This window comes from Podarcis melisellensis (assembly GCF_964234715.1).
Source record: "Podarcis melisellensis genome assembly, chromosome: 7".
NCBI lineage: Eukaryota > Metazoa > Chordata > Lepidosauria > Squamata > Lacertidae > Podarcis > Podarcis melisellensis.
Window position 1 is genome coordinate 24901376 of NC_138539.1, and position 15442 is coordinate 24916817.

At 43.2% G+C, this 15442-nt stretch overlaps 1 protein-coding gene across 1 annotated transcript in view; it reads right to left on the minus strand.

The window, feature by feature from the left end:
- The window catches only part of LOC309374656 (uncharacterized protein), a 118061-nt gene that overhangs the window by 26923 nt on the left and 75696 nt on the right, over positions 1–15442 (minus strand). The gene's annotated exons all lie outside the window — the stretch shown is intronic.

The window sequence follows — 15442 nt, forward strand, 5'->3', positions numbered from 1 at the left end:
CCTCCATCTGGCTAAAAGCACACATGCTAGATTCTACATTCCAGTCCATGATTTTAACTTCTTCAAAGGTTTTTTTTTATGTTCTCAGATCACAACAAGGAGGATTTGATTGTCCATGTAGGTAAACTGAACATAGTATTCCTATTCAAAACTGCAGAGGGCAGACTTACACCAAGGTAGGTCTCTTGCATTTGTGTTTATTTGCACAGGAAGTCTTAAGCACTTCTTAAAAGCTGACCCAGAGCTGCTTCAAACCACTCCTCTGGCTATAAACTGAGTAATATGAACCCAAGATATCAAAATCTAGTTTTCTGTATGTTGCATAATGCGTGATAAAAATATGTCAAACAATAGTTCTTTCCTCCGCCCCCCATTCACTTTTTGACCTCAGATAGGGGTTTCCACCACCACCAACATCTTTACGTTGAGCAATTTATCAGTTACTGAAGCTGAATGTTGTCAGGAAAGACAAAAGAAAGTACATCTTCACACAGCACAGGGTTTATCTCCGGAACTCACCACCACAAGATGTCATAAAACTGAATGATACAGCAGGGTAGGCATAAAATTAAAAAACAACAACATCAAAATCAAACACAAAAGGGCAATATGAGGTGGAGGGTGAATCACTATTCTTATTTTCCTATGTTAAACTATTCATTTCTTTAAAAAAAAACAAAAAACAGGTTGTTTTCATACAATTAACTGATGGCAGTTGTAATTGTTTGCAAGTGACAACCTCCAGGAAACTTAGAGATTACAGTGTTTTCAATCTCATAACTGGGGGCGGGGGCGATCCTGTGGTAAAATCGACTGGGCTGAGCAGCTTAGGATGCAGCAGATCTCTGTCTTGGTTGGCATTAAGTTCCCAACCCCGGCTTAGCCGAAGAGATGCCAGTGTAACTTGTACATCCTGGCTGAGCCAAAGCTGGCCACTGTAAATTACCTAAAAAGGGGTGTTCCAGGAGTGTGGTGAGGGCAGAACCAGAGAGAGAGAACTTAGTCTGGATCCTAAACTCAACTCAGTCATGCAACCTGGAAAACCTGCATTAGAGCATCATCATCATCATTATTATTATTATTATTATTATTAAATGTAGTTTAAACGAACTGTATTAGAAATAGATGCTGCTCCCCAACTTCCCATGTTTTGAAAAAAAAGGTTGTTTTCCCTCTGTCAGGCTCAGGCAGAGCAGCAGTAGTAGCTCGGATGCAGAACAGGGTTTATGATCTGGTGTGGCTTTATGGTGGCTGAATTTAACACCAGATTCTTGTGCATAGGGTTGCTCCCCCACTTTTTTTAAAAAAAAAGGAGGGTGGATATAAATAAGGAGGTAAATTAAAAACAAAATTGTGTGTCACCAACACCTGCTAAATCAGATCTGAGTCAATTTTAGGGAAATTTGAAAACTTGCATCCCTACGTAGAATCAAGCTGAGAAGTTTGCACAGAGAGGAGTGATAGGATCTTCATCTGCACATTGAATCATATGGGGGATTCATTTATATGGAGCCTTTGGACACAATCCAGCAGAGGCATACTGAAGACTGCAGTCCTAAACGCGCTTACTTGGAGCACAGCCCATTGGATTAAATGGGACTTCTGAGAAGACGTGCATAGAATTGTACTGCAAGTGTAGAATAAGCACTGAAGCATTTCCTTGTGCCATTCTATTTCTCCTAAAAACATACTTACAGGAGAAACCTGTAATGCAACTTTCTCTGGTGTCATACTACAGAATTGTTTGGAATAAAGGGAATAAGGAAGCATCAGGCACATAACTGTAGGATTGTGGCATTTGTCTTCACGACTTGTGTTTCCTCCTGTTTATTTGGTTTGCTTGCAAAAAACTTACATGGTGTTGGGTCCTGTCTTCAGTGATCATTAATTCTCATTTGCTCATGGGGTAGGTATATGACAATTAGCCTTCATCCTGATCTGCTTGGGAGCTGTTTACACAGCTTCCCATTTGCTCATCCTACACTTTTGAATGTATTTTCCTGTCACTTTCCAAACTGCAAAAATCCCCTTTTTAAAAAGAAAAATGGTTTTGATGTCCCAGGGGCAACAGAGCACTTAAATCCCTTCCAACTGTGCAAGCCTAAATATCAGGCACGTGCTTGGGTCCCTCCTGCAAAATACTGTCATTCTGGAGGCCACACACACTAACATGATCCTTTTCAGTACATGCAGGACTGCTCTTGCATCAAAGGAAACACTTGTTCATATTTGTTAGATCCTCTCCACCCTTGCTGCCTTCCCTAATTCTACACTATTTCTCTGTTTTAAGAGCACAGCACTTTCCAGGGACAGAAATTGTAGAAGGCATTGGTGTTTTTGCTGTAAGGGGTGGGTGCGGGGAACAACTGTGAGGTCTGTCATAATCCAGATGTGCAGGAAGTTACATCCATAAATCTCTGAGCACAATGAGAGGAGAATACAGAATGGATTAGAGCGTGTTTTAAATAATCTCCGCAGCGAACTGTTCAAAAAATAGCATGGTATGTAGACTATTGCTAGACCACCATTGGGGCAGAGAGTATGTTTGTTAAAGTATGCAAAGGACTGATGAAATCACTTGTATTCCACCAGAGCCATTTTGTGAAATTTGGGCATCAAGCCTGAGAGAAGCTGCCACTTTGTCAAAAGCAAGGAGAGCTGCAGTGGTGCTAGTATGTGTGAGAGAGCTCAGGGCTGCACACTGAAATAAGCCCAATATAATCCCATGGAATTAGTTTTAGTTTACATGAGTGTAACTGAGCACAGAATTTCACTTAAAATCCCATGACAAATCCTATTAACTTCAACAAAAATCCTGGTTAGGCTATGATACCTGTTAGACTTGGAAAGTTTAACAAAGGAGATCTCGTTCTGCAGACTGCAGCTGCATGCTAAGTATTTAAAAGACTCAAGGCACAGTCCATGACACAACTTTGCATAAAATTCGCTTGTGCTTGTTTACAGATGCAAATATATGGCAACTTTCAGAGGAGCAAAACAACAGTTCTTGCTTTTGCTCTTGGGGTGCCAAACGTTTGGGGCCAGAGGCGCATTTGTGGACACAACACACATGCAGTCTCTCACACACCACAACCTATTGGCTACAGCAGAATGCTTCTTTCAAGTCTGATTTAACTAAAAGAGGCAAGGTGAGTGACAGTGAATGCCTCTGTAGGTCATGTCCACCCACAGGCACCATGTTGGCAACCCCTGCTCTGAGTTATGGGTTGCCAACAGGACTTTATGGTCCCAGGACACTGTAAACAAATTGAGGTGGTAGGTGAAGGTCTTACCTGCATGGTGCTTTGCAGTTCTTACAATCACTGCATCTGTGGTCTTCCGTTTCCTGCACTCTGCTTCCAGCCCATGAACAGTGCAGGATAGCATCTCCCAACTGAAGCCATAACGTGGCACAGGATAAGGTGCACATTAATAGAACCTTGCAGTGCTGTGGCTGCATTGCTGACATTTGATCCTACAATCCTCACCTGCACTTAGCCAGAGAAAGAAAAAGGACCATAAACAGGGTTAAGTATGTAAACTAAGCCTATGGATTCCCTCTTCATAGAGCTGCAGCACACATATAATTGCTCCTGTTGTTCTTCAGAGGGACAGAACAATATGGATAAAAACCCTTTGCTGTCGGCAAAATGATTCCCCTCCCTTCTGTTATGCTACTGACTTTGAATGGAGGCTTGTGGGGCCATAATACAGAGGTTGAAAATATGTATTCATTAATTGTCTAGAGACACCCTGTGTTCACATTTCATAGAATCAGAGAATTGTAGAGTTGGGAGGGAACCTGAGGATCATCTTCCTTAACCTCGGGCTCTCCAGATGTTTTTGGCCTACAACTCCCATGATCCCTTGCTAGCAGGACCAGTGGTCAGGGATGCTGGGAATTGTAGTCTAAAAAAATCTGGAGGGCCGAGGTTGAGGAAGCCTGATCTGGTCCAACCCCCTACAATGCACAAATATGCAGCTGTCCCTTATGGGGATCAAACCTGCAACCTTAGCGTCATCAGCACTACGCTCAAACCAACTGAGCCATTCAGATTTGTCTTCCCTTGCAATTTAAATCACGTTGCACCATACTGTAGTGTTGGTATTTATTCCCACCTCCCCAAATATGAGATGTTTAGGAGCAGCATTGCAGGGTTTCTTTTCTCTTGGATGATAGAGCACGTTGGTAGCTTCCTAAATTGGTTGTTTACAAATAAATAAGCAGAGCCTATTGGGAGCAAGCGGACTCCTAAGGCAGCGCAATCACTAATCTTGCATGAGGGTCCCACAGAGCACCTGAACCTCAAAGATGCTTCAGCAGAACCAACTCCATCTAAAAAATGAACGTCTTGTCTCTCACCCCAACAATCACACAGCCGGCTCCCTCCATTTTTCTCTCTCTTTCACACAGGCACACAGGATCTCAGTCTCAGATCTCAGCCGCAAGTAGATTTCCCATTCATCTCCTTGCCACCATATCCTACCGAGGAAGCAATCAATTCCTCACCACCAGTAAGCACTTAGCTTCACAAAGGAAAACCATCCTCTTCCCATCTTGCAGTATGACCTTCCTTGCCCAGATATTCTCCTTCACCATTATTCTCTGATGAAAGGGAATGGAATTTGGCCTCGGCCAATGCATGTAGCATCACGTTCTTGTGACCTTGCTGTTTACACACAGAACACTTGACTCTGAACACACCCAAGCTAAGCTATGCAAAATGAGCTTATAAACACATGACCAAAGTTAAGTCAGTTCACTGATTTAGGCCAGTGTTTCCCAGCTGAGTGCTCTCCAGATGTTTTGGTCTACTGCTTGGAGCTTATGGAAGTTATACTCCAAAACATCTGGAAGACATTCAGTTGGGGCAAGAAACAAACCCACATTGGATCTCCAGCACTGTGAAATGTTGACTTGGGGTGTTTCAATGAGGTTTTTCAGATCATCCTTCTAATTTTCCTTCTCCCCTCACCCCCCTCTGCCCTCTGTGTATACAAACTGCTGCTATTTTTTTGTTTCTTTACTGGAGAAGAGAGGTGATTCTACTGCAGGAAGAGTTCAAAATTGCGCATTTCAATTGGAACTCTGCAAGTCATAATTACACTCTGAAAGCACACTTAATGGCTAGGCTTTGGGCTCTCTTAAAACCAGACTGATGTCTGTACATGTTGGAAATCTACATAGCAAAAAAAGCAGGTGTGTTAGATCAAAAGAGTCCCTAGAGACAAGGGGCACAAACCAGCCCAATTTAGCAGTAACTATGTTCTGTGGAAATGGAATAAGGTTTGTTGATCTGCTGCTTTCAATGGGACTTTTGGTGGGTTCGTACCAGCCTAGTGGTTGGGCCAAAAGTGGTTTGTTCTATGGTTTAATGGTGGAAAAATCCATGCAACATCATTCCAGGCTTTAAATAAAGTACCGTATTTTTTGCTCTGTAAGACTCACTTTTTCCCTCCTAAAAAGTAAGGGGAAATGTGTGTGCGTCTTATGGAGTGAATGCAGGCTGCGCAGCTATGCCAGAAGTCAGAACAGCAAGAGGGATTGCTGCTTTCACTGCGCAGCAATCCATCTTGCTGTTCTGGCTTCTGAGATTCAGAATATATTTTTTCTTGTTTTCCTCCTCCTCCAAAAACTAGGTGCATCTTGTGGTCTGGTGCATCTTATAGAGCAAAAAATACGATACTTTAACCCACTACTATCTTTCTCCTTTGAGATTCTATCCCTCATGGGTGTCAAAGATTAATTTCTGACAGTCCCCAGCAAGCAAATGCCACCTTTCCCATAGCTGTCCTTTATACAGGAGATCCAGTGCTAACCTTTCATTACAAAATGTCAGCTGTTTTCCAGCCCTCCCCTGTAATTTTACGGTTGAAGAGATTAACAGAGAGATGCCTGGTTCCTATCTGGCCACAACAGTTCCATTAAACAAGCTGGTCTTGATCCAGTTGTACTTTGTGGTATATACGAACACCAACCCTGAGTTGAGGATGTTCTTTGCAGTCTGTTATCAAGATTATCATCCAACAGAAACTGAACCAGCATAATGACATGCATCGGACCTGAATACATTCCCCTATATGTGCAGATATCCCTTGCTGGATCAAGAAAAGAATACTAACCAAATTAAGCGTGACAGGCAGCACAGAAATTTTGGTGGGTCTATTTTGTCTCCATAAATAGGAAACAATGACTTTTGGGGCCATGGTTAGAGATTCAGACTGAATGGTGTACAGCAGCCACAATATGATGGAAGTACAGCAGAAAGTAATTTTTGCACACATTTAAAATTCAACAACATTTTATAATTCAAAGCTCTCTTCTTGAATTTGCAAAGTTTGCTTTGGAAATCTGTTGTGTTGAATATATTAAGCTGCTTTAGGTGAATCTGAACCATTTGGTCCTACTCTGTCTACTCTGACTGGCAGAGGCTCAGCAGGTATTCCTCTTGTCCCTGATATCTTTTAACTGGAGATGCTGTCGATTAAATCTAATGCAACTGCATATCTATATCTATATATATATCTATAGATAGATAGATGATAGATAGATAGATAGATAGATAGATAGATAGATAGATGATAGATAGATAGACAGATGGACATACCATATTTTTCGCTCTATAGGGTGCACCGGACCATAGGGCGCACCTAGTTTTTTCTGGGGGGGGGGGAATAAAGGGAAAAAAATTATCCATCCCACTGGCTGTCTTGGCTTCCTCTTCAGCCACGCACAACCTCTTCAGCCGCGAGAGGCTCCGCGCGGCTTTGGCAGAAACCAAGACAACTAGCAGAATGTATCCCGCTCGCTGTCTTGGCTTCCTTTTTAGCCACAGGGCTAGAGCGGGGGAAGCCCGAGCTTCCCCCAACCCCAGCCCCCATAATGGGTCCGGGAGCTGGGGCGAGGTTGCATGCAACCTCGCCTTTGCTCCCAGAGCTTGCTGCTATAGCTGCCCAAAGCCCGTGGTGTGCAGAGCTGCGCTCCCCAGGCTTCGGGCTGCAAGCTGCTATCCGCAAGCCTTGGGAGCCCGGTGGGAACTCCTGCCGCGCTCCGAAGGCTTGTGGATAGCTTCCTGAAGCCTGGAGAGTGAGAGGAGTCGGTGCGCACCAACCCCTCTCGCTCTCCAGGCTTCAGCAAAAGCCTGCATTCGCCCCATAGGACGCACACACATTTCCCCTTCATTTTTGGAGGGCAAAAAGTGTGTCCTATAGAGCGAAAAATACGATGTATATATATATAATCAACATGGCAAAGAGCAGAACAAGAGCTAATTGGTAAGTGGGAAGAGCACTGGAGAGATGAAGAAGAGAAGAAGAGTTTGGACTTGATATCCCGCTTTATCACTACCCGAAGGAGTCTCAAAGCGGCTAACATTCTCCTTTCCCTTCCTCCCCCACAACAAACACTCTGTGAGGTGAGTGAGGCTGAGAGACTTCAGAGAAGTGTGACTGGCCCAAGGTCACCCAGCAGCTGCATGTGGAGGAGCGGGGAATTGAACCTGGTTCACCAGATTACAAGTGCACCGCTCTTAACCACTACACCACACTGCACTGCAATTAACTGGAAATGTCACCACAGGGAGACATCATATTTTTTTATTTAAAAAAAAACTAAAGCAAAAAGGAACTGAGGGAATGGTTACTACTGAAGTGTGACTAAAAATGTTTTAAGGTAAAAAATAAAATAAAATCACCTGCACAGATTGTGCTGCATCATATTATAATATTGCAAAGGGTAACATTTGTACGCTTGTATCCTGAGCCTCTCAAGTCAAAGCCCATGTACAAAAGCTGCAGGAGGCAGAATTCCAGACTGGTAGAAACTCAAACAAGTTGGAAAGTGGCAGAGCATATTCAAGAACCTCTAGGTTTGCTCCTGGCTTGAAATCCCAACCACATTTATTTTTTCCAGAAGGAGGCAGAAACTATATTGATTGCTGAGGAACTATACAAAGCAAGTAGCACACACTTCCTTTTTCATATTTGCTAACTGCAGGGAAATGAAACATATGTCAGCTTGTGCTAGTTTTTTTGCAGTCTGGGCTGTTTTGAGATTTTCCTCTTTAAGGAAAATCTGAAAACGAAACAGCTGAGAACAGGAGGGTCCCCTTTCGTCCTGTGGCTGTAAGTCGTCCAGAAATCCTCCCAAGATACTTGAGGATGTTAAACCAAGAAAACAAACCCACCCACCCTCCTCTCATCATCTAAGTTTTCCGCTAGGAAACTGTGGGACCCCAATTTGTCATTCTTACAGCAATGCAAAACAAAACAAAACAAAAACAAGCCCAGCTTGCAAATCGCATTAAACATTGACGCAGATAACTGAAAATTTATCGCTATGGTTCCGTGGCATTCAGGAATGTGGCTAATGTCTCAGAGTGCTTCAGACCCACAAAGAAAAACAACTTTGAATTCAATGGGCCAGAAAGAAGCAGCTTGTGACCACCCCCTAGATAGAATGGAACATTCCGACTTCCAATCTCCAAAATGTTTTGCTCCCTTTCATGTTCCCTTCTGTCTCAGAAAAATTCTCTTTTATAGTAAATACAGACCGGAGCTCCCTATCTATAGCCCTGAATTTATACACAGATGAACACAACCTTGTAGCATAGCATGATTTGCATATAATGCTAAATGATGGTTTAATGAAAAGAGCAATCAGTAAAATAATACTAATGCAAAAATAACGAGCGGCCAGTGGATGAGCTTAAATGGTACCAAGTGTGCAACAAGCCAGCACTCATTCCTGCATTTTGTGCTCTGGGAAGGATTTTCATTTCAAAAGGATGTTTCCAGTAATTGTGGGTGTTTTTAAATAAATAAAAGCCACGAAACTTGAGACGTGTATTAAAAGCCACATGGGGAGAGCTGCCCTATCTTCGAAAGGCTATGATTCTCAGCACCAGTCCTGTTCTCATTTTCATCTTAGCAAAATCTGATGCAAATTACTACTCTATTAACCACTTCACTTTCAGATGGAAACTTTGGAAAAACAAGAAGGCAAATGCTACACTGCAATTAACTGGAAATTGCAGCCTGCAAGGAAGGGGAAGGGATCCTAATACTAGCCACTTAGCTGCACAGAGAAGAAAGAAGCATATGGCTTTAATAAGGAAAACCCTAACAGGATTTTCCATCAGTAGCTGGAGCCGTGCCTGATACGCAGCACGAGACATACAAACAGACCAGAAGACAGCACAGTCCTTCAACGGTGCTAGAAACCTCTCGGAACTACAGGAGCGGAAGACGGATTTAGTTTGTGTGTGTGTTTGTAGCACGCTTAATAATAAAGAAGAAATAGAAGAAATCTCTGCTACTCTTACATTATTTTAGTCAGGTGCAAGGCATCCCATTTTAACACAAGGTGGTGCTGGATAACTCAGGGTTTCTTATTCCATATAGGAAATTAGTGAGGTTTATTAGACTATCGCACCTAGAATAACCAAAAACAAAGCTTGTCAGGACGCATTTGCCTTAATTGTTACAGAAGGCATTTTAACAGGCATAATTATAGATGGTTGTTGTTAACTGGAGTTCTTAAACGCAATTCACTATGAGCTGGCAGGTGGCCACAATACAAAAATGCAAGATTAAAAATAGTTAAGTCAGGGCAGGCCCAAAAGATATACACCTATCAGGTATCTTTAGGTAAAGGTAAAGGGACCCCTGACCATTAGGTCCAGTCACGGATGACTCTGGGGTTGCGGCTCTCATCTCGCTTTATTGGCCGAGGGAGCTGGCGTACAGCTTCTGGGTTATGTGGCCAGCATGACTAAGCCGCTTCTGGTGAACCAGAGCAGCGCACAGAAATACTGTTTACCTTTCCGCCGGAATGGTACCTATTTATCTACTTGCACTTTGATGTGCTTTCGAACTGCTAGGTGGGCAGGAGCAGGGACTGAGCAATGTGAGCTCACTCCGTCGCGGGGATTCGGTGTCTTTAGCACCTGATAAAAAAACTGTGCAACGGAGGTGCCAGATGTATCTCTGTGGAGAGACAGCTCTCCCATAATGCCATCACCTGACAGTGGAACTGCCAAGAGGCTTCCTTTTGTCTATGTGAACACCTGAGAGGGTCTGTAGGGAAACAGTCTTTCAGATAGTTGGCTTTCACCTTCCAAACATGGGAAGTGGCACCCGCCAAAATCCCCTCACATAAGAGCAGGGGCAGAGGAAGGGGCGGGCAGTAGGGGCGGGCAGCCCCGGGTGTCACCACTGAGGGGGAGGGGACAGAATGCCGGGCAGCACTCACTGTGGGGCTTGCAGCGTGCCCGAGCCACGTGTCTCTCCTGGGAGTGACGCGGTGGCTTGGGTGCCCGCAGGCTACGCTCTGCCCCAAATGGTCTGCCCGCCGTCTCCCCCTCAGCTGTAGGGCGGCTGAATGGGAAGAGGCAGGCAGACTCCTCAGATGCCCTGCGGAGCGCCCTGCCCCGGCTGGCCCCACCGGCAGCCACACACGCCACCCAAGGCGCCCGATCGGCTTGCTCCGCCACTGCATAGGAGTCCTGCTGAATCAGGCCACAGGCCCGTCTAGTCTGACATGTTTTTCTCACGGTGGTATGATCCAACGGGGAAGCTCACAAGCAGAATCCGAGTGCAACAGTCCTCCCTGCACTTAACAATTCCCAACAACTAGCATTGCCTCTGTCAGTGGAGGTAGAAAAACAGCCACGGAGGCTGTTATCTATCGATAGCCTTACCCTCGCCTGTCTGATGGTTACAGTTTCTTCCTTGGTTCTTATCATCCTAACTGAAGCAATGCCAGTGCTTTTCGCAAAGAGGCTCCAAATTCAAGCTGCACAAAAGGTCTGGAGTAAGAGGAGTATTTCAGTAAATGAGTGCTTGCTTTCCTAGGAAGAAATGAAAACATTCATTCAGGCAGGAGGGAAGATTGCTGCATTTTAGATACAGAAAACACAAAACGGAAAGTATCACTTTCTTTCCTCCAGTTATTTGCATCACTGTTTTAAAAACGTAATTTTTTAGGGGGAAGGGTGTTGGGGGGCGGAACCCCTTCACGATTGAAGGATATGTTTATCCTCTATCATGCAGAAAGAGACAAGAGTCACGTCTGCATTGCCTACCATAAGATGTTGGCCACAGCGCATCTTGTGCACTGTCTGTGAGCCAAGGAGAATGCAAATCCAGACAAGTAACATCACTGTTTCAGATAGAGGGCCGAATATGAAATAATCATTGCTAATCTGATAACTCTTTCCCTTCAGCTGAGTAGGGGTTATAGGAATGATTTCTCACATGGCAAAGGTATTTCCTCTCAACATGGTGATTAATACCTTTCCAGTAAAGCAAGACTCAACTCCAGTTGCACAAGACAGGTGCCCTCTGTGCCTTCTGCCAAGAGTGGAAGTAGAGCACACCCAATCCTAATTCAACTGCCCTCTGCCCTCTTCTGCTTCTACAGAGTTAAGACACACCTGTGACTGAGTATGAACCCAAATCTCTTTCCTTTCCTCTGTGGGGAAACTGGTTTTTTTCCTTTACAGTACCCAAGTTTACGTCTATCAGGTCTGAGCATGTCCTAGATGGCAAGGCTCATTTCTTTCATTTGCTTGGCTAGTTCTTACCCTAAGACAGGAAATTCAAAGACTCGTGGATTCCAAAGGGAAAGATTTAAACTTGTGCTTAAATCTGCAAGACTTAAAAAGAGCTAAATTTTGGCTGGATCACATTCCTGTATCAAAGAGTAGAGCAAATGAGACATAGGCACCATCTGCACTATACATTTAAAGCAAGTATCACACTGCTATGGCTTCCCTCAAAGAATCCTGGGAACTGTAGTTTGTAATGGGTGTTGGGAGTTGTTGGGAGACCCCGATTTCTCTTACATAGCTACAAATCCCAGAGTTCCCTGGTGGATGAATTGTTAAACCACTCTGGGAACTGCAGTTCTGTGAGGGGAACAGGGGTCTCCTAACAACTCTCATCACCCTTAACTAGTTAGTTCCCAACGTTCTTTGCTGATAACCATGACTATTTAAGCTGGTTTGATGCAGCTTAAAATGTAAAGTGCCATTAGGGTTATAGCTAGAGCACTGGACTTAGCTGGGCAAAAATGGGTTTTCGGACCTCTTCAGCCATTATACTTATGGGGTGGCCTCAATCAACCTACTCTCCACCAAATGTGGCCACCCCACATTACCAGCACTTACACCCCACATACACAGGAACACAAGTATTCCCAGAAAGTTCAACTGAAGGAATCGATAGCGCCCCTCAAATGACTGATCTGATGTCCAGATCTTTTCACCTATCACACAATTACCCAATGAGTGGTTTATTTGTAAATACCGTATTTTTTGCTCTATAAGACTCACTTTTTCCCTCCTAAAAAGTAAGGGGAAATGTGTGTGCGTCTTATGGAGCGAATGCAGGCTGCGCAGCTATCCCAGAAGCCAGAACAGCAAGAGGGATTGCTGCTTTCACTGCGCAGTGATCCCTCTTGCTGTTCTGGCTTCTGAGATTCAGAATATATATTTTTCCTGTTTTCCTCCTCCAAAAACTAGGTGCGTCTTGTGGTCTGGTGCATCTTATAGAGCGAAAAATACGGTAGCTAAAAGATAACCCAAACGTTGTGGAAAGTACTACCAAGTTGCATTCCCCCCTTCTCTTGGAAAACACACACCAATTTCCAACTGAGCTCGCTCCTGGCTCCTGGCTTTTTATAAAATCAATGAAGTGAGCACATTACCCAATTTACTATGATGCAGTGCTTTTTCCTGGGGGGATGCAGGGGTATGCATACCCCTAAATATTTTGTGAATCTAAGTTTGGCCTCATTGAGGGGCAGTATTTCAATATGAGTAGGAAAATGAGAGTACCCCTAAACATTTTTTAAAGGAAAAAAAAGCACTGCTATGATGTAATGTACAACAAACCAAATTTCACACCTCCTCAAGTTTTTCTTTCCATTTCTCGGAACCTGTTGGATATATATGGTGAGTTTCAGTTCTTTATGTTATTGCCAAACCAAATGTTGGGCCATTTAAAGTCACTTTGGGGCATTTTTAAGTTGAGAGGCACAACACCCAAGCTCCTTCTCTTCTCTGTGACAATAGTTCAGATTGAAGGGAATGCTTCCTGCCCTTTACTGCTGGTGAAAATTCAGTGCGTGATCACTTCACATTACACTACTGATATGAACAGCAGACTTTTGCACAAACAGTTAATACCTGAAGAACCACACAGTATTAAAAAGCAATGCTGGTGTTACTGAACGTAGTGGCAGAGGAAGCAAACATCTTTCCATTTATTTATTCCAGTTCAGCCACTTGATACTCACAGACACTGTACGCTTCATCCCTGACCTTTGTCATTTTGAATCCTAGTGCCAATATAACATTAAGGTCAGGACAGGTGCGGGCTTAGCAATAATGCTATTAACAAGACACTGGATGTCTCCAGCCCACTTTGTTTTAAATAGCAGCATTGATAAATAGGGACAGAAACCTCAACTAGACTACACAGTGCTCATAGGACTATTTCCTAGGGATGATAAGTTTCCTTAGCAGTGCCACAGATTTTGGTGTACATTAAACAAACCTTCAGGTCCATTCAACGGAGTTTGGTTTAAAAAACTGTCTGGCTGTCCTACACAAAAAAAATGCCACCTTTGGCTTGCTTCCCTCCTCCCTTGCCATATACTAATTCCCACCCATCTTTCTGGTGTTATGAGGTATGCAGTTTGTAGGCTTGCATGCAATCTGACACTCAATTATAGGGTTCAGCTGATGGCAAGTCCTGGGCACACACCAGCTTTTGGCACCCCAATAATCATTAACACAGACAAAAGAGATAAATCAGGAATAAATTCACTGTAACAAAAAGGGAATTAGCTTATTGTCTGAAAATGGAAATCAGCACATTTACTAAAAATAAATATAACCCTACAGTTCATTCTTATACCGTCTCAGAAATAAATCCTACTGTGTTCAGTGGGCTTTATTCCCAGGTTAAGTGTATACAGAGTTGCAGCTTAATTGTTGCTTATCTAACCACGCTCATTTTTTGAACACGACACTTTAAAACTCTTTCCTTTTTAGATACCTTACAAGAAAAGTATAACGACTTGCTTATTCAAAACTATTCACATATTTACAAAATGAAAGCAGCCCAGACTGACAAAGTTACAAAACCATTTATTAAGCCCTTTTAAAGTTCGACTAACACACAAGACAAAAGTTTATTTTACACAATAAACATCCTGAATGGAACCACAAAGTGGCAACCTATTTTCACACTCCTAGTCCTACAATTATTTTCTCCTACAATGTGAATTTGGTAACAGCTTCAGGGATCAATTGCAGCATAATGTGAATTTCATTCACAGATAATGATGGGGTTAAGGTAGGTAGGCAGAACACATTGCCAAATGGGAGGATAAATTTTCTTGCAGGTAGAAAGTGCTGAAGCGTTTGTGCAACATTCAAAAATAATTGGGTAAATACATGTATGACATTCAATATTGACTATGCAAAATCTTTTGCAAAACGTAGGATAAGAATGAAGATGAACTATATCAAGATGTACCTTATAGTTCCTATCTGTGCCATGAAAAAGAAACAATCTTCAAATTATGCTTTCAGTGGAAAAAACAGACGAATTCCATTTACAGCAAGCTCCTACAGAAGTCTGCTTAGAAGAAAGTCTGATTTCAGTATGACTTTCTCTCAAGTAAATGCACATAGGATTCCTTCCTTGAGATCACGTCTCAGCGTTTCAGGGCCATCCATTTCCTGGCATCAACTGCACATTATTGCTCATCTGATTTTTAGTGTTTTAATGATCTATAGCTTTAACAGGAAGTCAAACGCCTCATTTGGACGCACTGCTAAACCATGTTTTAGCATTACAAGCTTGAGCCTCAACAAACATGGGGCTTGTGTGCTCTCCCAGCCACCTTCCAGCACTGCTGAGAAGTTCAGAAACTTTTCCATTTTAATAATATTTTGCTGTGTTGTCCCAACCCAGAACAACCATGGGTAATCATTATTATTATTATTTAAAAAACAAGCCATCTTCAGACCATAGTGATCATGGCTTGAAGCTGGCTTGCTCTAACAAACCATAGTTTAACAACATTTTGTGCTAAACTGTGGTTAGCCTGAAACTGGCAAAGCAGGAGAGGGGAGGAGGGAATGCAGAGGCCGATGCTCATTGAAACTTGTAACACTAAACTATGGTTTACAAAATGAAAACATTTTAACCTTCAAGTGCCTTCTTCCCAAATCCCCCAAACTGCTTTACAACTTGGGAATTCGAGGAGCAATTGGCTACGTTTGGAGAGCATTACAGTGGTGCCCCGCAAGACAAATGCCTCGCAAGACGAAAAACCCGCTAGACAAAAGGGTTTTCCGTTTTTCGATGCGCTTCGCAAGACGAATTTCCCTATGGGCTTGCTTCACAAGACGAAAACGTCTTGCGA